Source organism: Taudactylus pleione, unplaced genomic scaffold (genome assembly GCF_031769625.1).
Source record: "Taudactylus pleione unplaced genomic scaffold, aTauple2 ptg000619l, whole genome shotgun sequence".
NCBI lineage: Eukaryota > Metazoa > Chordata > Amphibia > Anura > Myobatrachidae > Taudactylus > Taudactylus pleione.
This window is the reverse complement of record NW_028285021.1, coordinates 608881-635678: the sequence shown is the minus strand read 5'-3', so window position 1 is coordinate 635678 and position 26798 is coordinate 608881. Positions and strand designations below refer to the sequence as shown.

At 34.5% G+C, this 26798-nt stretch overlaps 5 non-coding genes across 5 annotated transcripts; all 5 read right to left on the bottom strand.

Annotated features, from left to right (window-relative positions):
* Window positions 1–3122: 3122 nt before the first annotated feature.
* Window positions 3123–3204, bottom strand: TRNAS-GCU (transfer RNA serine (anticodon GCU)). Its single transcript has one exon. It is a non-coding gene; the product is annotated as a tRNA-Ser (tRNA).
* A 1559-nt stretch (window positions 3205–4763) lies between these two features.
* Window positions 4764–4845, bottom strand: TRNAS-GCU (transfer RNA serine (anticodon GCU)). Its single transcript has one exon. It is a non-coding gene; the product is annotated as a tRNA-Ser (tRNA).
* A 5014-nt stretch (window positions 4846–9859) lies between these two features.
* Window positions 9860–9941, bottom strand: TRNAS-GCU (transfer RNA serine (anticodon GCU)). Its single transcript has one exon. It is a non-coding gene; the product is annotated as a tRNA-Ser (tRNA).
* Window positions 9942–20762: 10821 nt separating this feature from the next.
* TRNAS-GCU (transfer RNA serine (anticodon GCU)) lies at window positions 20763–20844 on the bottom strand. The gene has a single exon. It is a non-coding gene; the product is annotated as a tRNA-Ser (tRNA).
* A 2715-nt stretch (window positions 20845–23559) lies between these two features.
* Window positions 23560–23641, bottom strand: TRNAS-GCU (transfer RNA serine (anticodon GCU)). The gene has a single exon. It is a non-coding gene; the product is annotated as a tRNA-Ser (tRNA).
* Between the last annotated feature and the right edge of the window lie 3157 nt (window positions 23642–26798).

Genomic DNA, 26798 nt, shown 5'->3' with positions numbered 1-26798 from the left:
ACATTTGGCCAATGACATGACTTCTACTATAACAGTAATGGCAGATTTTCCTTAAATGTGTTCTATGTATGTCTTTAATGAAAAGCATTTTTCAATGACGTAGATTTCTTAATTGAATTAGTTTATTTTTGACATTTGAGTGTCAGCTTCACTTATGAAGCATTATTTGCAAAATTCCATTTCCAAGGAAAAAATTCCAAACCGACAAGATTTGAACCCATGCGTGCAGAACACAATGGATTAGCAGTCCATCGCCTTAACCACTCGGCCACCTCGTCTTTCTGGCACAAATAAAGATGAGTTGTCTGACACCACTTGTCATATGTTAAATAATTTCTTTATACATTGTTGGTTGTGTTCTCAGCAATATCACAGGCTTGTTAGCAAGTCCACTTTCAAGTGAGCCTTTGCTTAAAGAACATTTATTTTACTTTAGACATAACCTATATTTGTGAACTACTACACCATCATGTTGATCCATCACAAACGACAAAAAATCATAACACACACATTTGGCTTAGATTTTCACTAAATGACATGACTTCTACGACTTCTACTAAAACAGTAATGGTAGATTTTCACTAAATGTGTTCTATGTATGTCTTTAATGAAAAGCATTGTTCATTGAAGTAGATTTCTTAATTTAATTAGTTTATTTTTGACATTTGAGTGTCAGCTTCACTTATGAAGCATTATTTGCAAAAATTCCATTTCCAAGCAAACAATTCCAAACCGACGAGGATGGGATTGGAACCCATGAATACAGAGCACAATGGATTGTGCTCTGCACGCATGGGTTCAAATCCAATCCTCGTCAGTTTGGAATTGTTTGCTTGGAAAAGGAATTTTTACAAATAATGCTTCATAAGTAAAGTGAAGTGAAGTGAAGTCAATCGCCTTAACCACTCGGCCACCTCATCTTTCTGGCACAAATAAAGAAGGATTTTCTGACACCACTTGTCTTGTTTTAAATCAATTCTTTATAAATTATTGGTTGTGTTCTCATCAATATTACAGGCTTGTTAACATGTCCACTTTCAAGTGAGCCTTTGCTTAAAGAACATTTATTTTACTTTAGACATAAACTATATTTGTGAACTACTACACCATCTTGTTGATCCATCACAAACGACAAAAAATCATAACATACTCATTTGGCCAATGACATGACTTCTACTATAACAGTAATGGTAGATTTTCCTTAAATGTGTTCTATGTATGTCTTTAATGAAAAGCATTGTTCATTGACGTAGATTTCTTAATTGAATTAGTTTATTTTTGACATTTGAGTGTCAGCTTCACTTAAGAAGCATTATTTGCAAAATTCCATTTCCAAGGAAAAAATTCCAAACCGACAAGATTTGAACCCATGCGTGCAGAACACAATGGATTAGCAGTCCATCGCCTTAACCACTCGGCCACCTTGTCTTTCTGGCACAAATAAAGATGAGTTGTCTGACACCACTTGTCATATTTTAAATTATTTCTTTATACATTGTTGGTTGTGTTCTCAGCAATATCACAGGCTTGTTAGCAAGTCCTCTTTCAAGTGAGCCTTTGCTTAAAGAACATTTATTTTACTTTAAACGTAACCTATATTTGTGAACTACGACACCATCATGTTGATCCATCACAAACGACAAAAAATCATAACACACACATTTGGCTTAGATTTTCACTAAATGACATGACTTCTACGACTTCTACTATAACAGTAATGGTAGATTTTCACTAAATGTGTTCTATGTATGTCTTTAATGAAAAGCATTGTTCATTGAAGTAGATTTCTTAATTGAATTAGTTTATTTTTGACATTTGAGTGTCAGCTTCACTTATGAAGCATTATTTGCAAAAATTCCATTTCCAAGCAAACAATTCCAAACCAACGAGGATGGGATTGGAACCCATGAATGCAGAGCACAATGGATTGTTCTCTGCACGCATGGGTTCAAATCCAATCCTCGTCGGTTTGGAATTGTTTGCTTGGAAAAGGAATTTTTACAAATAATGCTTCATAAGTAAAGTGAAGTGAAGTGAAGTCAATCGCCTTAACCACTCGGCCAACTCATCTTTCTGGCACAAATAAAGAAGGATTTTCTGACACCACTTGTCTTGTTTTAAATCAATTCTTTATACATTATTGGTTGTGTTCTCATCAATATCACAGGCTTGTTAGCATGTCCACTTTCAAGTGAGCCTTTGCTTAAAGAACATTTATTTTACTTTAGACATAAACTATATTTGTGAACTACTACACCATCTTGTTGATCCATCACAAACGACTAAAAATCATAACATACACATTTGGCCAATGACATGACTTCTACTATAACAGTAATGGTAGATTTTCACTAAATGTGTTCTATGTATGTCTTTAATGAAAAGCATTGTTCATTGAAGTAGATTTCTTAATTGAATTAGTTTTTTTTTTACATTTGAGTGTCAGCTTCACTTATGAAGCATTATTTGCAAAAATTCCATTTCCAAGCAAACAATTCCAAACCGACGAGGATGGGATTGGAACCCATGAATGCAGAGCACAATGGATTGTTCTCTGCATGCATGGGTTCAAATCCAATCCTCGTCGGTTTGGAATTGTTTGCTTGGAAAAGGAATTTTTACAAATAATGCTTCATAAGTAAAGTGAAGTGAAGTGAAGTCCATCGCCTTAACCACTCGGCCACCTCATCTTTCTGGCACAAATAAAGAAGGGTTTTCTAACACCAGTTGTTATATTTTAAATCAATTCTTTATACATTGTTGGTTGTGTTCTCAGCAATATCACAGGCTTGTTATCAAGTCCACTTTCAAGTGAGCTTTTGCTTAAAGAATATTTATTTTACTTTAAACGTAACCTATATTTGTGAACTACTACACCATCATGTTGATCCATCACAAACGACAAAAAATCATACCATACACATCTGACCATTGACATGACTACTACTATAACAGTAATGGTAGATTTTTATTAAATGTGTTCTATGTATAACTTTAATGAAAGGCATTGTTCATTGAAGAAGATTTCTTAATTGAATTAGTTTATTTTTGACATTTGAGTGTCAGCTTCACTTATGAAGCATTACTTGCAAAATTCCATTTCCAAGCAAACAATTCCAATCCGACGAAGAAGGGATTTGAACCCATGCGTGCAGAGCACAATGGATTAGCAGTCCATCGCCTTAACCACTCGGCCACCTCGTCTTTCTGGCTCAAAAAAGAAGGGTTTTCTGACACCACTTGTCATATTTTAAATCATTTCTTTGTACATTGTTGGTTGTGTTCTCAGCAATATCACAGGCTTGTTAGCAAGTCCACTTTCAAGTGAGCTTTTGCTTAAAGAACATTTATTTTACTTTAGACATAACCTATATTTGTGAACTACTACACCATCATGTTGATCCATCACAAACGACAAAAAATCATAACATACACATTTGGCCAATGACATGACTTCTACTATAACAGTAATGGTAGATTTTCCTTAAATGTGTTCTATGTATGTCTTTAATGAAAAGCATTGTTCAATGACGTAGATTTCTTAATTGAATTAGTTTATTTTTGACATTTGAGTGTCAGCTTCACTTATGAAGCATTATTTGCAAAATTCCATTTCCAAGGAAAAAATTCCAAACCGACAAGATTTGAACCCATGCGTGCAGAACACAATGGATTAGCAGTTCATCGCCTTAACCACTCGGCCACCTCGTCTTTCTGGCACAAATAAAGATGGATTTTCTGACACCACTTGTCTTGTTTTAAATCAATTCTTTATACATTATTGGTTGTGTTCTCATCAATATCACAGGCTTGTTAGCATGTCCACTTTCAAGTGAGCCTTTGCTTAAAGAACATTTATTTTACTTTAGACATAAACTATATTTGTGAACTACTACACCATCTTGTTGATCCATCACAAACGACTAAAAATCATAACATACACATTTGGCCAATGACATGACTTCTACTATAACAGTAATGGTAGATTTTCACTAAATGTGTTCTATGTATGTCTTTAATGAAAAGCATTGTTCATTGAAGTAGATTTCTTAATTGAATTAGTTTTTTTTTTACATTTGAGTGTCAGCTTCACTTATGAAGCATTATTTGCAAAAATTCCATTTCCAAGCAAACAATTCCAAACCGACGAGGATGGGATTGGAACCCATGAATGCAGAGCACAATGGATTGTTCTCTGCATGCATGGGTTCAAATCCAATCCTCGTCGGTTTGGAATTGTTTGCTTGGAAAAGGAATTTTTACAAATAATACTTCATAAGTAAAGTGAAGTGAAGTGAAGTCCATCGCCTTAACCACTCGGCCACCTCATCTTTCTGGCACAAATAAAGAAGGGTTTTCTAACACCAGTTGTTATATTTTAATTCAATTCTTTATACATTGTTGGTTGTGTTCTCAGCAATATCACAGGCTTGTTATCAAGTCCACTTTCAAGTGAGCTTTTGCTTAAAGAATATTTATTTTACTTTAAACGTAACCTATATTTGTGAACTACTACACCATCATGTTGATCCATCACAAACGACAAAAAATCATACCATACACATCTGGCCATTGACATGACTACTACTATAACAGTAATGGTAGATTTTTATTAAATGTGTTCTATGTATAACTTTAATGAAAGGCATTGTTCATTGAAGAAGATTTCTTAATTGAATTAGTTTATTTTTGACATTTGAGTGTCAGCTTCACTTATGAAGCATTACTTGCAAAATTCCATTTCCAAGCAAACAATTCCAATCCGACGAAGAAGGGATTTGAACCCATGCGTGCAGAGCACAATGGATTAGCAGTCCATCGCCTTAACCACTCGGCCACCTCGTCTTTCTGGCTCAAAAAAGAAGGGTTTTCTGACACCACTTGTCATATTTTAAATCATTTCTTTGTACATTGTTGGTTGTGTTCTCAGCAATATCACAGGCTTGTTAGCAAGTCCACTTTCAAGTGAGCTTTTGCTTAAAGAACATTTATTTTACTTTAGACATAACCTATATTTGTGAACTACTACACCATCATGTTGATCCATCACAAACGACAAAAAATCATAACATACACATTTGGCCAATGACATGACTTCTACTATAACAGTAATGGTAGATTTTCCTTAAATGTGTTCTATGTATGTCTTTAATGAAAAGCATTGTTCAATGACGTAGATTTCTTAATTGAATTAGTTTATTTTTGACATTTGAGTGTCAGCTTCACTTATGAAGCATTATTTGCAAAATTCCATTTCCAAGGAAAAAATTCCAAACCGACAAGATTTGAACCCATGCGTGCAGAACACAATGGATTAGCAGTTCATCGCCTTAACCACTCGGCCACCTCGTCTTTCTGGCACAAATAAAGATGAGTTGTCTGACACCACTTGTCATATTTTAAATCATTTCTGTATACATTGTTGGTTGTGTTCTCAGCAATATCACAGGCTTGTTAGCAAGTCCTCTTTCAAGTGAGCCTTTGCTTAAAGAACATTTATTTTACTTTAAACGTAACCTATATTTGTGAACTACTACACCATCATGTTGATCCATCACAAATGACAAAAAATCATAACACACACATTTGGCTTAGATTTTCACTAAATGACATGACTTCTACGACTTCTACTATAACAATAATGGTAGATTTTCACTAAATGTGTTCTATGTATGTCTTTAATGAAAAGCATTGTTCATTGAAGTAGATTTCTTAATTGAATTAGTTTATTTTTGACATTTGAGTGTCAGCTTCACTTATGAAGCATTATTTGCAAAAATTCCATTTCCAAGCAAACAATTCCAAACCGACGAGGATGGGATTGGAACCCATGAATGCAGAGCACAATGGATTGTTCTCTGCACGCATGGGTTCAAATAAAATCCTCGTCGGTTTGGAATTGTTTGCTTGGAAAAGGAATTTTTACAAATAATGCTTCATAAGTAAAGTGAAGTGAAGTGAGGTCAATCGCCTTAACCACTCGGCCAACTCATCTTTCTGGCACAAATAAAGAAGGATTTTCTGACACCACTTGTCTTGTTTTAAATCAGTTCTTTATACATTATTGGTTGTGTTCTCATCAATATCACAGGCTTGTTAGCATGTCCACTTTCAAGTGAGCCTTTGCTTAAAGAACATTTATTTTACTTTAGACATAAACTATATTTGTGAACTACTACACCATCTTGTTGATCCATCACAAATGACAAAAAATCATAACATACACATTTGGCCAATGACATGACTTCTACTATAACAGTAATGGTAGATTTTCACTAATTGTGTTCTATGTATGTCTTTAATGAAAAGCATTGTTCATTGAAGTAGATTTCTTAATTGAATTAGTTTTTTTTTTACATTTGAGTGTCAGCTTCACTTATGAAGCATTATTTGCAAAAATTCCATTTCCAAGCAAACAATTCCAAACCGACGAGGATGGGATTGGAACCCATGAATGCAGAGCACAATGGATTGTGCTCTGCATGCATGGGTTCCAATCCCAACCTCGTCGTTTTGGAATTGTTTGCTTGGAAATGGAATTTTTGCAAATAATGCTTCATAAGTAAAGTGAAGTGAAGTGAAGTCCATCGCCTTAACCACTCGGCCACCTCATCTTTCTGGCACAAATAATGAAGGGTTTTCTAACACCAGTTGTCATATTTTAAATCAATTCTTTATACATTGTTGGTTGTGTTCTCAGCAATATCACAGGCTTGTTAGCAAGTCCACTTTCAAGTGAGCTTTTGCTTAAAGAATATTTATTTTACTTTAAACGTAACCTATATTTGTGAACTACTACACCATCATGTTGATCCATCACAAAAGACAAAAAATCATAACATACACATCTGGCCATTGACATGACTACTACTATAACATTAATGGTAGATTTTTATTAAATGTGTTCTATGTATAACTTTAATGAAAGGCATTGTTCATTGAAGAAGATTTCTTAATTGAATTAGTTTATTTTTGACATTTGAGTGTCAGCTTCACTTATGAAGCATTACTTGCAAAATTCCATTTCCAAGCAAACAAATCCAATCCGACAAGGATGGGATTTGAAACCATGCGTGCAGAGCACAATGGATTAGCAGTCCATCGCCTTAACCACTCGGCCACCTCGTCTTTCTGGCTCAAAAAAGAAGGGTTTTCAGACACCACTTGTCATATCTTAAATCATTTCTTTATACATTGTTGGTTGTGTTCTCAGCAATATCACAGGCTTGGTAGCAAGTCCACTTTCAAGTGAGCTTTTGCTTAAAGAACATTTATTTTACTTTAAACATAACCTATATTTGTGAACTACTACACCATCATGTTGATCAATAACAAATGACAAAAAATCATAACTTACAGATCTGGCCAATGACATCACTTCTACTATAACAGTAATGGTAGATTTTCACTAAATGTGTGCTATGTATGTCTTTAATGAAAGGCATTGTTCATTGAAGAAGATTTCTTAATTGAATTAGTTTATTTTTGACATTTGAGTGTCAGCTTCACTTATGAAGCATTATTTGCAAAATTCCATTTCCAAGGAAAAAATTCCAAACCGACAAGATTTGAACCCATGCGTGCAGAACACAATGGATTAGCCGTCCATCGCCTTAAGCACTCGGCCACCTCATCTTTCTGGCACAAATATAGATGAGTTGTCTGACACCACTTGTCATATTTTAAATCATTTCTTTATACATTGTTGGTTGTGTTCTCAGCAATATCACAGGCTTGTTAGCAAGTCCACTTTCAAGTGAGCCTTTGCTTAAAGAACATTTATTTTACTTTAAACGTAACCTATATTTGTGAACTACTACACCATCATGTTGATCCATCACAAACGACAAAAAATCATAACACACACATTTGGCTTAGGTTTTCACTAAATGACATGACTTCTACGACTTCTACTAAAACAGTAATGGTAGATTTTCACTAAATGTGTTCTATGTATGTCTTTAATGAAAAGCATTGTTCATTGAAGTAGATTTCTTAATTGAATTAGTTTATTTTTGACATTTGAGTGTCAGCTTCACTTATGAAGCATTATTTGCAAAAATTCCATTTCCAAGCAAACAATTCCAAACCGACGAGGATGGGATTGGAACCCATGAATGCAGAGCACAATGGATTGTGCTCTGCATGCATGGGTTCAAATCCAATCCTCGTCGGTTTGGAATTGTTTGCTTGGAAAAGGAATTTTTACAAATAATGCTTCATAAGTAAAGTGAAGTGAAGTGAAGTCAATCGCCTTAACCACTCGGCCACCTCATCTTTCTGGCACAAATAAAGAAGGATTTTCTGACACCACTTGTCTTGTTTTAAATCAATTCTTTATACATTATTGGTTGTGTTCTCATCAATATTACAGGCTTGTTAGCATGTCCACTTTCAAGTGAGCCTTTGCTTAAAGAACATTTATTTTACTTTAGACATAAACTATATTTGTGAACTACTACACCATCTTGTTGATCCATCACAAACGACAAAAAATCATAACATACACATTTGGCCAATGACATGACTTCTACTATAACAGTAATGGTAGATTTTCCTTAAATGTGTTCTATGTATGTCTTTAATGAAAAGCATTGTTCATTGACGTAGATTTCTTAATTGAATTAGTTTATTTTTGACATTTGAGTGTCAGCTTCACTTAAGAAGCATTATTTGCAAAATTCCATTTCCAAGGAAAAAATTCCAAACCGACAAGATTTGAACCCATGCATGCAGAACACAATGGATTAGCAGTCCATCGCCTTAACCACTCGGCCACCTCGTCTTTCTGGCACAAATAAAGATGAGTTGTCTGACACCACTTGTCATATTTTAAATCATTTCTTTATACATTGTTGGTTGTGTTCTCAGCAATATCACAGGCTTGTTAGCAAGTCCTCTTTCAAGTGAGCCTTTGCTTAAAGAACATTTATTTTACTTTAAACGTAACCTATATTTGTGAACTACGACACAATCATGTTGATCCATCACAAACGACAAAAAATCACAACACACACATTTGGCTTAGATTTTCACTAAATGACATGACTTCTACGACTTCTACTATACCAGTAATGGTAGATTTTCACTAAATGTGTTCTATGTATGTCTTTATTGAAAAGCATTGTTCATTGAAGTAGATTTCTTAATTGAATTAGTTTATTTTTGACATTTGAGTGTCAGCTTCACTTATGAAGCATTATTTGCAAAAATTCCATTTCCAAGCAAACAATTCCAAACCAACGAGGATGGGATTGGAACCCATGAATGCAGAGCACAATGGATTGTTCTCTGCACGCTTGGGTTCAAATCCAATCCTCGTCGGTTTGGAATTGTTTGCTTGGAAAAGGAATTTTTACAAATAATGCTTCATAAGTAAAGTGAAGTGAAGTGAAGTCAATCGCCTTAACCACTCGGCCAACTCATCTTTCTGGCACAAATAAAGAAGGACTTTCTGACACCACTTGTCTTGTTTTAAATCAATTCTTTATACATTATTGGTTGTGTTCTCATCAATATCACAGGCTTGTTAGCATGTCCACTTTCAAGTGAGCCTTTGCTTAAAGAACATTTATTTTACTTTAAACGTAACCTATATTTGTGAACTACTACACCATCATGTTGATCCATCACAAACGACAAAAAATCATACCATACACATCTGGCCATTGACAGGACTACTACTATAACAGTAATGGTAGATTTTTATTAAATGTGTTCTATCTATAACTTTAATGAAAGGCATTGTTCATTGAAGAAGATTTCTTAATTGAATTAGTTTATTTTTGACATTTGAGTGTCAGCTTCACTTATGAAGCATTACTTGCAAAATTCCATTTCCAAGCAAACAATTCCAATCCGACGAAGATGGGATTTGAACCCATGCGTGCAGAGCACAATGGATTAGCAGTCCATCGCCTTAACCACTCGGCCACCTCGTCTTTCTGGCACAAATAAAGTAAGGTTTTCTAACACTACTTGTCTTGTTTTAAATCAGTTCTTTATACATTATTGGTTGTGTTCTCATCAATATCACAGGCTTGTTAGCAAGTCCCCTTTCAAGTGAGCCTTTGCTTAAAGAACATTTATTTTACTTTAGACATAACCTATATTTGTGAACTACTACACCATCATGTTGATCCATCACAAACGACAAAAAATCATAACATACACATTTGGCCAATGACATGACTTCTACTATAACAGTAATGGTAGATTTTCCTTAAATGTGTTCTATGTATGTCTTTAATGAAAAGCATTGTTCATTGACGTAGATTTCTTAATTGAATTAGTTTATTTTTGACATTTGAGTGTCAGCTTCACTTATGAAGCATTATTTGCAAAATTCCATTTCCAAGGAAAAAATTCCAAACCGACAAGATTTAAACCCATGCGTGCAGAACACAATGGATTAGCAGTCCATCGCCTTAACCACTCGGCCACCTCGTCTTTCTGGCACAAATAAAGATGAGTTGTCTGACACCACTTGTCATATTTTAAATCATTTCTTTATACATTGTTGGTTGTGTTCTCAGCAATATCACAGGCTTGTTAGCAAGTCCACTTTCAAGTGAGCCTTTGCTTAAAGAACATTTATTTTACTTTAAACGTAACCTATATTTGTGAACTACTACACCATCATGTTGATCCATCACAAACGACAAAAAATCATAACACACACATTTGGCTTAGATTTTCACTAAATGACATGACTTCTACGACTTCTACTAAAACAGTAATGGTAGATTTTCACTAAATGTGTTCTATGTATGTCTTTAATGAAAAGCATTGTTCATTGAAGTAGATTTCTTAATTGAATTAGTTTATTTTTGACATTTGAGTGTCAGCTTTACTTATGAAGCATTATTTGCAAAAATTCCATTTCCAAGCAAACAATTCCAAACCGACGAGGATGGGATTGGAACCAATGAATGCAGAGCACAATGGATTGTGCTCTGCACGCATGGGTTCAAATCCAATCCTCATCGGTTTGGAATTGTTTGATTGGAAAAGGAATTTTTACAAATAATGCTTCATAAGTAAAGTGAAGTGAAGTGAAGTCAATCGCCTTAACCACTCGGCCACCTCATCTTTCTGGCACAAATAAAGAAGGATTTTCTGACACCACTTGTCTTGTTTTAAATCAATTCTTTATAAATTATTGGTTGTGTTCTCATCAATATTACAGGCTTGTTAACATGTCCACTTTCAAGTGAGCCTTTGCTTAAAGAACATTTATTTTACTTTAGACATAAACTATATTTGTGAACTACTACACCATCTTGTTGATCCATCACAAGCGACAAAAAATCATAACATACACATTTGGCCAATGACATGACTTCTACTATAACAGTAATTGTAGATTTTCACTAAATGTGTTCTATGTATGTCTTTAATGAAAAGCATTGTTCATTGAAGTAGATTTCTTAATTGAATTAGTTTTTTTTTTACATTTGAGTGTCAGCTTCACTTATGAAGCATTATTTGCAAAAATGCAATTTAAAGCAAACAATTCCAAACCAACGAGGATGGGATTGGAACCCATGAATGCAGAGCACAATGGATTGTGCTCTGCATGCATGGGTTCCAATCCCATCCTCGTCGGTTTGGAATTGTTTGCTTGGAAATGGAATTTATGTAAATAATGCTTCATAAGTAAAGTGAAGTGAAGTGAAGTCCATCGCCTTAACCACTCGGCCACCTCATCTTTCTGGCACAAATAAAGAAGGGTTTTCTAACACCAGTTGTCATATTTTAAATAAATTCTTTATACATTGTTGGTTGTGTTCTCAGCAATATCACAGGCTTGTTAGCAAGTCCACTTTCAAGTGAGCTTTTGCTTAAAGAATATTTATTTTACTTTAAACGTAACCTATATTTGTGAACTACTACACCATCATGTTGATCCATCACAAACGACAAAAAATCATAACATACACATCTGGCCATTGACATGACTTCTACTATAACAGTAATGGTAGATTTTTATTAAATGTGTTCTATGTATGTCTTTAATGAAAAGCATTGTTCATTGATGTAGATTTCTTAATTGAATTAGTTTATTTTTGACATTTGAGTGTCAGCTTCACTTATGAAGCATTATTTGCAAAATTCCATTTCCACGGAAAAAATTCCAAACCGACAAGATTTGAACCCATGAGTGCAGAACAAAATGGATTAGCAGTCCATCGCCTTAACCACTCGGCCACCTCGTCTTTCTGGCACAAATAAAGATGAGTTGTCTGACACCACTTGTCATATTTTAAATCATTTCTTTATACATTGTTGGTTGTGTTCTCAGCAATATCACAGGCTTGTTAGCAAGTCCTCTTTCAAGTGAGCCTTTGCTTAAAGAACATTTATTTTACTTTAAACGTAACCTATATTTGTGAACTACTACACCATCATGTTGATCCATCACAAATGACAAAAAATCATAACACACACATTTGGCTTAGATTTTCACTAAATGACATGACTTCTACGACTTCTACTATAACAATAATGGTAGATTTTCACTAAATGTGTTCTATGTATGTCTTTAATGAAAAGCATTGTTCATTGAAGTAGATTTCTTAATTGAATTAGTTTATTTTTGACATTTGAGTGTCAGCTTCACTTATGAAGCATTATTTGCAAAAATTCCATTTCCAAGCAAACAATTCCAAACCGACGAGGATGGGATTGGAACCCATGAATGCAGAGCACAATGGATTGTTCTCTGCACGCATGGGTTCAAATAAAATCCTTGTCGGTTTGGAATTGTTTGCTTGGAAAAGGAATTTTTACAAATAATGCTTCATAAGTAAAGTGAAGTGAAGTGAAGTCAATCGCCTTAACCACTCGGCCAACTCATCTTTCTGGCACAAATAAAGAAGGATTTTCTGACACCACTTGTCTTGTTTTAAATCAGTTCTTTATACATTATTGGTTGTGTTCTCATCAATATCACAGGCTTGTTAGCATGTCCACTTTCAAGTGAGCCTTTGCTTAAAGAACATTTATTTTACTTTAGACATAAACTATATTTGTGAACTACTACACCATCTTGTTGATCCATCACAAATGACAAAAAATCATAACATACACATTTGGCCAATGACATGACTTCTACTATAACAGTAATGGTAGATTTTCACTAAATGTGTTCTATGTATGTCTTTAATGAAAAGCATTGTTCATTGAAGTAGATTTCTTAATTGAATTAGTTTTTTTTTTACATTTGAGTGTCAGCTTCACTTATGAAGCATTATTTGCAAAAATTCCATTTCCAAGCAAACAATTCCAAACCGACGAGGATGGGATTGGAACCCATGAATGCAGAGCACAATGGATTGTGCTCTGCATGCATGGGTTCCAATCCCAACCTCGTCGTTTTGGAATTGTTTGCTTGGAAATGGAATTTTTGCAAATAATGCTTCATAAGTAAAGTGAAGTGAAGTGAAGTCCATCGCCTTAACCACTCGGCCACCTCATCTTTCTGGCACAAATAATGAAGGGTTTTCTAACACCAGTTGTCATATTTTAAATCAATTCTTTATACATTGTTGGTTGTGTTCTCAGCAATATCACAGGCTTGTTAGCAAGTCCACTTTCAAGTGAGCTTTTGCTTAAAGAATATTTATTTTACTTTAAACGTAACCTATATTTGTGAACTACTACACCATCATGTTGATCCATCACAAAAGACATAAAATCATAACATACACATCTGGCCATTGACATGACTACTACTATAACATTAATGGTAGATTTTTATTAAATGTGTTCTATGTATAACTTTAATGAAAGGCATTGTTCATTGAAGAAGATTTCTTAATTGAATTAGTTTATTTTTGACATTTGAGTGTCAGCTTCACTTATGAAGCATTACTTGCAAAATTCCATTTCCAAGCAAACAAATCCAATCCGACAAGGATGGGATTTGAAACCATGCGTGCAGAGCACAATGGATTAGCAGTCCATCGCCTTAACCACTCGGCCACCTCGTCTTTCTGGCTCAAAAAAGAAGGGTTTTCAGACACCACTTGTCATATCTTAAATCATTTCTTTATACATTGTTGGTTGTGTTCTCAGCAATATCACAGGCTTGGTAGCAAGTCCACTTTCAAGTGAGCTTTTGCTTAAAGAACATTTATTTTACTTTAAACGTAACCTATATTTGTGAACTACTACACCATCATGTTGATCAATAACAAATGACAAAAAATCATAACTTACAGATCTGGCCAATGACATCACTTCTACTATAACAGTAATGGTAGATTTTCACTAAATGTGTGCTATGTATGTCTTTAATGAAAGGCATTGTTCATTGAAGAAGATTTCTTAATTGAATTAGTTTATTTTTGACATTTGAGTGTCAGCTTCACTTATGAAGCATTATTTGCAAAATTCCATTTCCAAGGAAAAAATTCCAAACCGACAAGATTTGAACCCATGCGTGCAGAACACAATGGATTAGCCGTCCATCGCCTTAAGCACTCGGCCACCTCATCTTTCTGGCACAAATAAAGATGAGTTGTCTGACACCACTTGTCATATTTTAAATCATTTCTTTATACATTGTTGGTTGTGTTCTCAGCAATATCACAGGCTTGTTAGCAAGTCCACTTTCAAGTGAGCCTTTGCTTAAAGAACATTTATTTTACTTTAAACGTAACCTATATTTGTGAACTACTACACCATCATGTTGATCCATCACAAACGACAAAAAATCATAACACACACATTTGGCTTAGGTTTTCACTAAATGACATGACTTCTACGACTTCTACTAAAACAGTAATGGTAGATTTTCACTAAATGTGTTCTATGTATGTCTTTAATGAAAAGCATTGTTCATTGAAGTAGATTTCTTAATTGAATTAGTTTATTTTTGACATTTGAGTGTCAGCTTCACTTATGAAGCATTATTTGCAAAAATTCCATTTCCAAGCAAACAATTCCAAACCGACGAGGATGGGATTGGAACCCATGAATGCAGAGCACAATGGATTGTGCTCTGCATGCATGGGTTCAAATCCAATCCTCGTCGGTTTGGAATTGTTTGCTTGGAAAAGGAATTTTTACAAATAATGCTTCATAAGTAAAGTGAAGTGAAGTGAAGTCAATCGCCTTAACCACTCGGCCACCTCATCTTTCTGGCACAAATAAAGAAGGATTTTCTGACACCACTTGTCTTGTTTTAAATCAATTCTTTATACATTATTGGTTGTGTTCTCATCAATATTACAGGCTTGTTAGCATGTCCACTTTCAAGTGAGCCTTTGCTTAAAGAACATTTATTTTACTTTAGACATAAACTATATTTGTGAACTACTACACCATCTTGTTGATCCATCACAAACGACAAAAAATCATAACATACACATTTGGCCAATGACATGACTTCTACTATAACAGTAATGGTAGATTTTCACTAAATGTGTTCTATGTATGTCTTTAATGAAAAGCATTGTTCATTGAAGTAGATTTCTTAATTGAATTAGTTTTTTTTTTACATTTGAGTGTCAGCTTCACTTATGAAGCATTATTTGCAAAAATTCCATTTCCAAGCAAACAATTCCAAACCGACGAGGATGGGATTGGAACCCATGAATGCAGAGCACAATGGATTGTGCTCTGCATGCATGGGTTCCAATCCCATCCTCGTCAGTTTGGAATTGTTTGCTTGGAAATTGAATTTTTGCAAATAATGCTTCATAAGTAAAGTGAAGTGAAGTGAAGTCCATCGCCTTAACCACTCGGCCACCTCATCTTTCTGGCACAAATAATGAAGGGTTTTCTAACACCAGTTGTCATATTTTAAATCAATTCTTTATACATTGTTGGTTGTGTTCTCAGCAATATCACAGGCTTGTTAGCAAGTCCACTTTCAAGTGAGCTTTTGCTTAAAGAATATTTATTTTACTTTAAACGTAACCTATATTTGTGAACTACTACACCATCATGTTGATCCATCACAAAAGACAAAAAATCATAACATACACATCTGGCCATTGACATGACTACTACTATAACATTAATGGTAGATTTTTATTAAATGTGTTCTATGTATAACTTTAATGAAAGGCATTGTTCATTGAAGAAGATTTCTTAATTGAATTAGTTTATTTTTGACATTTGAGTGTCAGCTTCACTTATGAAGCATTACTTGCAAAATTCCATTTCCAAGCAAACAAATCCAATCCGACAAGGATGGGATTTGAAACCATGCGTGCAGAGCACAATGGATTAGCAGTCCATCGCCTTAACCACTCGGCCACCTCATCTTTCTGGCACAAATAAAGAAGGATTTTCTGACACCACTTGTCATATCTTAAATCAATTCTTTATACATTATTGGTTGTGTTCTCATCAATATTACAGGCTTGTTAGCATGTCCACTTTCAAGTGAGCCTTTGCTTAAAGAACATTTATTTTACTTTAGACATAAACTATATTTGTGAACTACTACACCATCTTGTTGATCCATCACAAACGACAAAAAATCATAACATACACATTTGGCCAATGACATGACTTCTACTATAACAGTAATGGTAGATTTTCACTAAATGTGTTCTATGTATGTCTTTAATGAAAAGCATTGTTCATTGAAGTAGATTTCTTAATTGAATTAGTTTTTTTTTTACATTTGAGTGTCAGCTTCACTTATGAAGCATTATTTGCAAAAATTCCATTTCCAAGCAAACAATTCCAAACCGACGAGGATGGGATTGGAACCCATGCATGCAGAGCACAATGGATTGTGCTCTGCATGCATGGGTTCCAATCCCATCCTCGTCAGTTTGGAATTGTTTGCTTGGAAATGGAATTTTTGCAAATAATGCTTCATAAGTAAAGTGAAGTGAAGTGAAGTCCATCGCCTTAACCACTCGGCCACCTCATCTTTCTGGCACAAATAAAGAAGGGTTTTCTAACACCAGTTGTCATATTTTAAATCAATTCTTTATACATTGTTGGTTGTGTTCTCAGCAATATCACAGGCTTGTTAGCAAGTCCACTTTCAAGTGAGCTTTTGCTTAAAGAATATTTATTTTACTTTAAAATTAACCTATATTTGTGAACTACTACACCATCATGTTGATCCATCACAAACGACAAAAAATCATAACATACACATCTGGCCACTGACATGACTACTACAATAACAGTAATGGTAGATTTTTATTAAATGTGTTCTATGTATAACTTTAATGAATGGCATTGTTCATTGAAGAAGATTTCTTAATTGAATTAGTTTATTTTTGACATTTGAATGTCTGCTTCACTTATGAAGCATTACTTGCAAAATTCCATTTCCAAGCAAACAATTCCAATCCGAAGAGAATGGGATTTGAACCCATGCGTGCAGAGCACACTGGATTAGCAGTCCATCGCCTTAACCACTCGGCCACCTCGTCTTTCTGGCTCAAAATAGAAGGGTTTTCTGACACCACTTGTCATATTTTAAATCATTTCTTTATACATTGTTGGTTGTGTTCTCAGCAATATCACAGGCTTGTTAGCAAGTCCACTTTCAAGTGAGCCTTTGCTTAAAGAACATTTATTTTACTTTAGACATAACCTATATTTGTGAACTACTACACCATCATGTTGATCCATCTCAAACGACAAAAAATCATAACATACACATTTGGCCAATGACATGACTTCTACTATAACAGTAATGGTAGATTTTCCTTAAATGTGTTCTATGTATGTCTTTAATGAAAAGCATTGTTCATTGACGTAGATTTCTTAATTGAATTAGTTTATTTTTGACATTTGAGTGTCAGCTTCACTTATGAAGCATTATTTGCAATATTCCATTTCCAAGGAAAAAATTCCAAACTGACAAGATTTGAACCCATGCGTGCAGAACACAATGGATTAGCCGTCCATCGCCTTAAGCACTCGGCCACCTCATCTTTCTGGCACAAATAAAGATGAGTTGTCTGACACCACTTGTCATATTTTAAATCATTTCTTTATACATTGTTGGTTGTGGTCTCAGCAATATCACAGGCTTGTTAGCAAGTCCACTTTCAAGTGAGCCTTTGCTTAAAGAACATTTATTTTACTTTAAACGTAACCTATATTTGTGAACTACTACACCATCATGTTGATCCATCACAAACGACAAAAAATCATAACACACACATTTGGCTTAGATTTTCACTAAATGACATGACTTCTACGACTTCTACTAAAACAGTAATGGTAGATTTTCACTAAATGTGTTCTATGTATGTCTTTAATGAAAAGCATTGTTCATTGAAGTAGATTTCTTAATTGAATTAGTTTATTTTTGACATTTGAGTGTCAGCTTCACTTATGAAGCATTATTTGCAAAAATTCCATTTCCAAGCAAACAATTCCAAACCGACGAGGATGGGATTGGAACCCATGAATGCAGAGCACAATGGATTGTGCTCTGCATGCATGGGTTCAAATCCAATCCTCGTCGGTTTGGAATTGTTTGCTTGGAAAAGGAATTTTTACAAATAATGCTTCATAAGTAAAGTGAAGTGAAGTGAAGTCAATCGCCTTAACCACTCGGCCACCTCATCTTTCTGGCACAAATAAAGAAGGATTTTCTGACACCACTTGTCTTGTTTTAAATCAATTCTTTATACATTATTGGTTGTGTTCTCATCAATATTACAGGCTTGTTAGCATGTCCCCTTTCAAGTGAGCCTTTGCTTAAAGAACATTTATTTTACTTTAGACATAACCTATATTTGTGAACTACTACACCATCATGTTGATCCATCACAAACGACAAAAAATCATAACATACACATTTGGCCAATGACATGACTTCTACTATAACAGTAATGGTAGATTTTCCTTAAATGTGTTCTATGTATGTCTTTAAAGAAAAGCATTGTTCATTGACGTAGATTTCTTAATTGAATTAGTTTATTTTTGACATTTGAGTGTCAGCTTCACTTATGAAGCATTATTTGCAAAATTCCATTTCCAAGGAAAAAATTCCAAACCGACAAGATTTGAACCCATGCGTGCAGAACACAATGGATTAGCAGTCCATCGCCTTAACCACTCGGCCACCTCGTCTTTCTGGCACAAATAAAGATGAGTTGTCTGACACCACTTGTCATATTTTAAATCATTTCTTTATACATTGTTGGTTGTGTTCTCAGCAATATCACAGGCTTGTTAGCAAGTCCACTTTCAAGTGAGCCTTTGCTTAAAGAACATTTATTTTACTTTAAACGTAACCTATATTTGTGAACTACTACACCATCATGTTGATCCATCACAAACGACAAAAAATCATAACACACACATTTGGCTTAGATTTTCACTAAATGACATGACTTCTACGACTTCTACTAAAACAGTAATGGTAGATTTTCACTAAATGTGTTCTATGTATGTCTTTAATGAAAAGCATTGTTCATTGAAGTAGATTTCTTAATTGAATTAGTTTATTTTTGACATTTGAGTGTCAGCTTCACTTATGAAGCATTATTTGCAAAAATTCCATTTCCAAGCAAACAATTCCAAACCGACGAGGATGGGATTGGAACCCATGAATGCAGAGCACAATGGATTGTTCTCTGCATGCATGGGTTCAAATAAAATCCTCGTCGGTTTGGAATTGTTTGCTTGGAAAAGGAATTTTTACAAATAATGCTTCATAAGTAAAGTGAAGTGAAGTGAAGTCAATCGCCTTAACCACTCGGCCAACTCATCTTTCTGGCACAAATAAAGAAGGATTTTCTGACACTACTTGTCTTGTTTTAAATCAATTCTTTATACATTATTGGTTGTGTTCTCATCAATATCACAGGCTTGTTAGCATGTCCACTTTCAAGTGAGCCTTTGCTTAAAGAACATTTATTTTACTTTAGACATAAACTATATTTGTGAACTACTACACCATCTTGTTGATCCATCACAAATGACAAAAAATCATAACATACACATTTGGCCAATGACATGACTTCTACTATAACAGTAATGGTAGATTTTCACTAAATGTGTTCTATGTATGTCTTTAATGAAATGCATTGTTCATTGAAGTAGATTTCTTAATTGAATTAGTTTTTATTTTACATTTGAGTGTCAGCTTCACTTATGAAGCATTATTTGCAAAAATTCCATTTCCAAGCAAACAATTCCAAACCGACGAGGATGGGATTGGAACCCATGAATGCAGAGCACAATGGATTGTGCTCTGCATGCATGGGTTCCAATCCCAACCTCGTCGTTTTGGAATTGTTTGCTTGGAAATGGAATTTTTGCAAATAATGCTTCATAAGTAAAGTGAAGTGAAGTGAAGTCCATCGCCTTAACCACTCGGCCACCTCATCTTTCTGGCACAAATAATGAAGGGTTTTCTAACACCAGTTGTCATATTTTAAATCAATTCTTTATACATTGTTGGTTGTGTTCTCAGCAATATCACAGGCTTGTTAGCAAGTCCACTTTCAAGTGAGCTTTTGCTTAAAGAATATTTATTTTACTTTAAACGTAACCTATATTTGTGAACTACTACACCATCATGTTGATCCATCACAAAAGACAAAAAATCTTAACATACACATCTGGCCATTGACATGACTACTACTATAACATTAATGGTAGATTTTTATTAAATGTGTTCTATGTATAACTTTAATGAAAGGCATTGTTCACTGAAGAAGATTTCTTAATTGAATTAGTTTATTTTTGACATTTGAGTGTCAGCTTCACTTATGAAGCATTACTTGCAAAATTCCATTTCCAAGCAAACAAATCCAATCCGACAAGGATGGGATTTGAACCCATGCGTGCAGAGCACAATGGATTAGCAGTCCATCGCCTTAACCACTCGGCCACCTCATCTTTCTGGCTCAAAAAAGAAGGGTTTTCAGACACCACTTGTCATATCTTAAATCATTTCTTTATACATTGTTGGTTGTGTTCTCAGCAATATCACAGGCTTGGTAGCAAGTCCACTTTCAAGTGAGCTTTTGCTTAAAGAACATTTATTTTACTTTAAACGTAACTTATATTTGTGAACTACTACACCATCATGTTGATCAATCACAAATGACAAAAAATCATAACTTACAGATCTGGCCAATGACATCACTTCTACTATAACAGTAATGGTAGATTTTCACTAAATGTGTGCTATGTATGTCTTTAATGAAAGGCATTGTTCATTGAAGAAGATTTCTTAATTGAATTAGTTTATTTTTGACATTTGAGTGTCAGCTTCACTTATGAAGCATTATTTGCAAATTTCCATTTCCAAGGAAAAAATTCCAAACCGACAAGATTTGAACCCATGCGTGCAGAACACAATGGATTAGCCGTCCATCGCCTTAAGCACTCGGCCACCTCATCTTTCTGGCACAAATAAAGATGAGTTGTCTGACACCACTTGTCATATTTTAAATCATTTCTTTATACATTGTTGGTTGTGTTCTCAGCAATATCACAGGCTTGTTAGCAAGTCCACTTTCAAGTGAGCCTTTGCTTAAAGAACATTTATTTTACTTTAAACGTAACCTATATTTGTGAACTACTACACCATCATGTTGATCCATCACAAACGACAAAAAATCATAACACACACATTTGGCTTAGATTTTCACTAAATGACATGACTTCTACGACTTCTACTAAAACAGTAATGGTAGATTTTCACTAAATGTGTTCTATGTATGTCTTTAATGAAAAGCATTGTTCATTGAAGTAGATTTCCTAATTGAATTAGTTTATTTTTGACATTTGAGTGTCAGCTTCACTTATGAAGCATTATTTGCAAAAATTCCATTTCCAAGCAAACAATTCCAAACCGACGAGGATGGGATTGGAACCCATGAATGCAGAGCACAATGGATTGTGCTCTGCATGCATGGGTTCAAATCCAATCCTCGTCGGTTTGGAATTGTTTGCTTGGAAAAGGAATTTTTACAAATAATGCTTCATAAGTAAAGTGAAGTGAAGTGAAGTCAATCGCCTTAACCACTCGGCCACCTCATCTTTCTGGCACAAATAAAGAAGGATTTTCTGACACCACTTGTCTTGTTTTAAATCAATTCTTTATACATTATTGGTTGTGTTCTCATCAATATTACAGGCTTGTTAGCATGTCCACTTTCAAGTGAGCCTTTGCTTAAAGAACATTTATTTTACTTTATACATAAACTATATTTGTGAACTACTACACCATCTTTTTGATCCATCACAAACGACAAAAAATCATAACATACACATTTGGCCAATGACATGACTTCTACTATAACAGTAATGGTAGATTTTCACTAAATGTGTTCTATGTATGTCTTTAATGAAAAGCATTGTTCATTGAAGTAGATTTCTTAATTGAATTAGTTTTTTTTTTACATTTGAGTGTCAGCTTCACTTATGAAGCATTATTTGCAAAAATTCCATTTCCAAGCAAACAATTCCAAACCGACGAGGATGGGATTGGAACCCATGAATGCAGAGCACAATGGATTGTGCTCTGCATGCATGGGTTCCAATCCCATCCTCGTCAGTTTGGAATTGTTTGCTTGGAAATGGAATTTTTGCAAATAATGCTTCATAAGTAAAGTGAAGTGAAGTGAAGTCCATCGCCTTAACCACTCGGCCACCTCATCTTTCTGGCACAAATAAAGAAGGGTTTTCTAACACCAGTTGTCATATTTTAAATCAATTCTTTATACATTGTTGGTTGTGTTCTCAGCAATATCACAGGCTTGTTAGCAAGTCCACTTTCAAGTGAGCTTTTGCTTAAAGAATATTTATTTTACTTTAAAATTAACCTATATTTGTGAACTACTACACCATCATGTTGATCCATCACAAACGACAAAAAATCATAACATACACATCTGGCCACTGACATGACTACTACTATAACAGTAATGGTAGATTTTTATTAAATGTGTTCTATGTATAACTATAATGAATGGCTTTGTTCATTGAAGAAGATTTCTTAATTGAATTAGTTTATTTTTGACATTTGAATGTCTGCTTCACTTATGAAGCATTACTTGCAAAATTCCATTTCCAAGCAAACAATTCCAATCCGAAGAGAATGGGATTTGAACCCATGCGTGCAGAGCACACTGGATTAGCAGTCCATCGCCTTAACCACTCGGCCACCTCGTCTTTCTGGCTCAAAATAGAAGGGTTTTCTGACACCACTTGTCATATTTTAAATCATTTCTTTATACATTGTTGGTTGTGTTCTCAGCAATATCACAGGCTTGTTAGCAAGTCCACTTTCAAGTGAGCTTTTGCTTAAAGAACATTTATTTTACTTTAAACGTAACCTATATTTGTGAACTACTACACCATCATGTTAATCCATCACAAATGACAAAAAATCATAACTTACAGATCTGGCCAATGACATCACTTCTACTATAACAGTAATGGTAGATTTTCACTAAATGTGTGCTATGTATGTCTTTGATGAAAAGCATTGTTCTTTGAAGTAGATTTCTTAATTGAATTAGTTTATTTTTGACATTTGAGTGTTAGCTTCACTTATGAAGCATTATTTGCAAAAATTCCATTTCCAAGCAAACAACTCCAAACCGATGAGGATGGGATTTGAACCCATGCGTGCAGAGCACAATGGATTAGCAGTCTATCGCCTTAACCACTCGGCCACCTCATCTTTCTGGCACAAATAAAGAAGCTTTTTCTAACACTACTTGTCTTGTTTTAAATCCATTCTTTATACATTATTGGTTGTGTTCTCATCAATATCACAGGCTTGTTAGCAAGTCCCCTTTCAAGTGAGCCTTTGCTTAAAGAACATTTATTTTACTTTAGACATAACCTATATTTGTGAACTACTACACCATCATGTTGATCCATCTCAAACGACAAAAAATCATAACATACACATTTGGCCAATGACATGACTTCTACTATAACAGTAATGGTAGATTTTCCTTAAATGTGTTCTATGTATGTCTTTAATGAAAAGCATTGTTCATTGACGTAGATTTCTTAATTGAATTAGTTTATTTTTTACATTTGAGTGTCAGCTTCACTTATGAAGCATTATTTGCAAAATTCCATTTCCAAGGAAAAAATTCCAAACCGACAAGATTTGAACCCATGCGTGCAGAACACAATGGATTAGCCGTCCATCGCCTTAAGCACTCGGCCACCTCATCTTTCTGGCACAAATAAAGATGAGTTGTCTGACACCACTTGTCATATTTTAAATCATTTCTTTATACATTGTTGGTTGTGTTCTCAGCAATATCACAGGCTTGTTAGCAAGTCCACTTTCAAGTGAGCCTTTGCTTAAAGAACATTTATTTTACTTTAAACGTAACCTATATTTGTGAACTACTACACCATCATGTTGATCCATCACAAACGACAAAAAATCATAACACACACATTTGGCTTAGATTTTCACTAAATGACATGACTTCTACGACTTCTACTAAAACAGTAATGGTAGATTTTCACTAAATGTGTTCTATGTATGTCTTTAATGAAAAGCATTGTTCATTGAAGTAGATTTCTTAATTGAATTAGTTTATTTTTGACATTTGAGTGTCAGCTTCACTTATGAAGCATTATTTGCAAAAATTCCATTTCCAAGCAAACAATTCCAAACCGACGAGGATGGGATTGGAACCCATGAATGCAGAGCACAATGGATTGTGCTCTGCATGCATGGGTTCCAATCCAATCCTCGTCGGTTTGGAATTGTTTGCTTGGAAAAGGAATTATTACAAATAATGCTTCATAAGTAAAGTGAAGTGAAGTGAAGTCAATCGCCTTAACCACTCGGCCACCTCATCTTTCTGGCACAAATAAAGAAGGATTTTCTGACACCACTTGTCTTGTTTTAAATCAATTCTTTATACATTATTGGTTGTGTTCTCATCAATATTACAGGCTTGTTAGCATGTCCACTTTCAAGTGAGCCTTTGCTTAAAGAACATTTATTTAACTTTAGACATAAACTATATTTGTGAACTACTACACCATCTTGTTGATCCATCACAAACGACAAAAAATCATAACATACACATTTGGCCAATGACATGACTTCTACTATAACAGTAATGGTAGATTTTCACTAAATGTGTTCTATGTATGTCTTTAATGAAAAGCATTGTTCATTGAAGTAGATTTCTTAATTGAATTAGTTTTTTTTTACATTTGAGTGTCAGCTTCACTTATGAAGCATTATTTGCAAAAATTCCATTTCCAAGCAAACAATTCCAAACCGACGAGGATGGGATTGGAACCCATGAATGCAGAGCACAATGGATTGTGCTCTGCATGCATGGGTTCCAATCCCATCCTCGTCGGTTTGGAATTGTTTGCTTGGAAATTGAATTTTTGCAAATAATGCTTCATAAGTAAAGTGAAGTGAAGTGAAGTCCATCGCCTTAACCACTCGGCCACCTCATCTTTCTGGCACAAATAAAGAAGGGTTTTCTAACACCAGTTGTCATATTTTAAATCAATTCTTTATACATTGTTGGTTGTGTTCTCAGCAATATCACAGGCTTGTTAGCAAGTCCACTTTCAAGTGAGCTTTTGCTTAAAGAATATTTATTTTACTTTAAAATTAACCTATATTTGTGAACTACTACACCATCATGTTGATCCATCACAAACGATAAAAAATCATAACATACACATCTGGCCACTGACATGACTACTACTATAACAGTAATGGTAGATTTTTATTAAATGTGTTCTATGTATAACTTTAATGAATGGCATTGTTCATTGAAGAAGATTTCTTAATTGAATTAGTTTATTTTTGACATTTGAATGTCAGCTTCACTTATGAAGCATTACTTGCAAAATTCCATTTCCAAGCAAACAATTCCAATCCGAAGAGAATGGGATTTGAACCAATGCGTGCAGAGCACAATGGATTAGCAGTCCATCGCCTTAACCACTCAGCCACCTCGTCTTTCTGGCTCAAAATAGAAGGGTTTTCTGACACCACTTGTCATATTTTAAATCATTTCTTTATACATTGTTGGTTGTGTTCTCAGCAATATCACAGGCTTGTTAGCAAGTCCACTTTCAAGTGAGCTTTTTCTTAAAGAACATTTATTTTACTTTAAACGTAACCTATATTTGTGAACTACTACACCATCATGTTGATCCATCACAAATGACAAAAAATCATAACTTACAGATCTGGCCAATGACATCACTTCTACTATAACAGTAATGGTAGATTTTCAGTAAATGTGTGCTATGTATGTCTTTAATGAAAAGCATTGTTCTTTGAAGTTGATTTCTTAATTGAATTAGTTTATTTTTGACATTTGAGTGTTAGCTTCACTTATGAAGCATTATTTGCAAAATTCCATTTCCAAGCAAACAACTCCAAACCGACGAGGATGGGATTTGAACCCATGCGTGCAGAGCACAATGGATTAGCAGTCTATCGCCTTAACCACTCGGCCACCTCATCTTTCTGGCACAAATAAAGAAGCTTTTTCTAACACTACTTGTCTTGTTTTAAATCAATTCTTTATACATTATTGGTTGTGTTCTCATCAATATCACAGGCTTGTTAGCAAGTCCCCTTTCAAGTGAGCCTTTGCTTAAAGAACATTTATTTTACTTTAGACATAACCTATATTTGTGAACTACTACACCATCATGTTGATCCATCTCAAACGACAAAAAATCATAACATACACATTTGGCCAATGACATGACTTCTACTATAACAGTAATGGTAGATTTTCCTTAAATGTGTTCTATGTATGTCTTTAATGAAAAGCATTGTTCATTGACGTAGATTTCTTAATTGAATTAGTTTATTTTTG